Here is a 3014-nt window from a genome sequence, read left to right as displayed (position 1 = left end):
AAATTCCTCAAGGATCTAGAACTAGATGTACCATATGACCCAGCCATCCCACTACTGGGTATATACCCAAAGGATTATAAATCATGCTGCTATAAAGACACATGTACATGTATGTTTATTGCAGCACTATTCACAATAGCAAAGACTTGGAATCAACCCAAATGTCTCTCAGTGACAGACTGGATTAAGAAAATGTTGCATATATACACCATGGAATACTATGCAGCCATAAAAAAGGATGCGTTCATGTCCTTTGTAGAGACATGGATGCAGCTGGAAACCATCATTCTCAACAAATTATCACAAGAACAGAAAACCAAACACCGCATGTTGTCACTCATAGGTGGGAACTGAACAATGAGATCACTTGGACACAGGAAGGGGAACATCACACACCGGGGCCTATTGTGGGGAGTGGGGAGTGGGGAGTGGGGAGGGATAGCATTAGGAGATATACCTAATGTAAATGACGAGTTAATGGGTGCAGCACACCAACATGGCACATGTATACACATGTAACAAACCTGCATGTTGTGCACATGTATCCTAGAACTTAAAGTATAATAAAAAAAAAAAACTTGTGTCCCATGAATAAACCACACCTTTGACACTATTAATATTTTTAATAAACTCTACGATTATCTTGGGAATGGTACAACTTCTTTGCACTGTATTTTGGTATATTAAAGGCATTCATTACTCATTAAACGCAAACAACTAGGCCAGGCATGGTGGCGCACGCCTGTAATCCTAGTACTTTGGGAGGCTGAGGTGGGTGGATCATCCGAGGTCGGGAGTTTGAGATGGGCCTGGTCAATATGGTGAAACCCCATCTCTACTAAAAATAAAAAAAAAAATTAGCCAGGCGTGGTGGCAGGCGCCTGTAGTCCCAGCTGCTCGGGAGGCTGAGGCGGGAGAATGGAACCTGGGAGGTGGAGCTTGCAGTGAGCCAAGATTAGGCTACTGCACTCCAGCCTGGGCAACAGAGCGAGACTCCGTCTCAAAACAAACAAACAAACAAAAAAATTATCCAGGCTTGGTGGTGCATGCCTGAGGCAGGAGAATCGCTTGAACCCAGGAGGTGGAGGCCGCAGTAAGCAGAGATCATGCCTTTGCACTCCAGCCTGGGCAAAAAGAGCAAAACTCCATGTCGAAAAAATAAATAAAATAAAATAAATGCAAACAACTAAAATTTACCATAACTTTTGGTAACTCATTTTCTCCCCAGCTTTCTATTATTTAAAGTTTCAAATATATAGAAGAATTGATAGTATTTACAATGAATCCCCATAGATCTACCACATACATTCTACAATTAATGCTATCAATTGTAAATCAAAGAACATGACTGAGGCAAGCCTCAATCATTTTAGGAAGTTGATTTGCCAAGGTTAGTGACATGCCCAGGAAAGACCATAGATCCACAGGAAAAATTGTGGTCCATACCTTTCCTGAAGAGGGTCTGGGGATGTCAATATTTAAAAGGAAAAGAGTGGGTATTGGAGAAAGAGGAGGAAATTTTTTAAAGATGTGGGTAGATAAGAGGCAAATGGTTGTACTCTTCTGAGCCTTGATCAGCCTTACATGTGAGAGGAGGACAGAAAAACAGGCACTTATGCTTTCATGTAGCTCAGTGATTCTACATTTTTACATGAAATAAAATAGACATGGGGCAGAGGAAGTAATCAGATATGCATTTGTATCGGTGAGCAGCAAGACGAATTTGAGTTCTGTCCTTTGTACCACAGTCTATCACATTTGTCGTGCATTTCACATGAAGTTGCTGGCATCAGGGCGCTTTGCCTCTAAACACCTCAGCATGTATACCATTACCAGCCATGTTTATGGGGATTTGTGGGTAAAATGTATATAGAATGTCACATCCACTCCAAAGCCCACCTTCTGTGAGTTTGGACATGTGTACCCCTGTCAAGATGCACAGGATTCATGCCCTCAGAAGCCTGGCGTCCCTTCCCAGTCAATCCTGTCCTACCTCCAACTCACCCCCAGTCCAGCCCCACAGGCAACCACAGTTCATTTTTTTCACCATAGTTATAACTCATTTTTGCTATAATATTTATATCCCAATATACCTGGAACCTCAATAAGTAAAAGTGGTCCAGGGCCCTGTCATCTTCCATGAGGTCCAGAGAGCCTCCTTACTATTCTTCTTCTTTTTTTTTTAATCGGCAAATCATCAATGTGCCCCTCCAGGTCTAAGAAGGTGAAGGGCAAATTACAAAACACAAGCTGGCTTTAAGTCCATGAGTCTGCAAGATGTCTTTTTCTTTTCTGCAAACAGGGAATATTAAGCCTGGTTGCTTTGCCTGTTCTCGTGGGACACTTTAAAACAAGCAAAGTGTACACTTTGTTGGAGAACACAGAGCTCTTTGAATATTTTGAATTGGAAATACAATCTCAAAAAAGAAAAAACAGAATGAGATTGATGTAAAATCCCAGTTTTAAGCAAAAATCAACAATGGATGCTAAAATTAATGGGTGGAAAGTTGAGTAAGAAGATATTTACATAGTCTCAAAGTATCTCCAATGAGATACTTAGCAATTTCAAAAGGAAATATGGTAACGTGGCAGTGGAGAGGCCTGGCAGATGCCGCCTAAACCAGGGATGAACTCCAGCATCATCAGTGATCAGACAAACTCAAACCCACGCCTTCTTGCAGGACGCGCAGAACAGGTACATCACTGCGGTGGTATTCTTAATGAAACCACATCATCTGAATCTATCAGATGAACCCCAAATTAAGTGTCATTTAATAAAATAATTTACTCTCAAAAACAGTCAAGGTCGTGGGAAAAAAAGACTGAGGAATTGTTTCATATTAAAGGAAATGAGACATGACAGCTGATTGCAAGACATGATCAAAGACTTTCTTTTGCTATAAAGGACATTAAATGGAACAACAGCAAAATCTGATGAAGATACATAAATTATAAAGAGTATTATATCAAGGTGTGTTAATTTCCTAATTTTAATAACTGTACTGCTGTTGTGA

The sequence above is a fragment of the Rhinopithecus bieti genome, unplaced genomic scaffold (genome assembly GCF_001698545.2).
Source record: "Rhinopithecus bieti isolate Rb0 unplaced genomic scaffold, ASM169854v2 scaffold_56174, whole genome shotgun sequence".
NCBI classification, from domain to species: domain Eukaryota; kingdom Metazoa; phylum Chordata; class Mammalia; order Primates; family Cercopithecidae; genus Rhinopithecus; species Rhinopithecus bieti.
Note: the sequence above shows the minus strand (reverse complement) of the source record.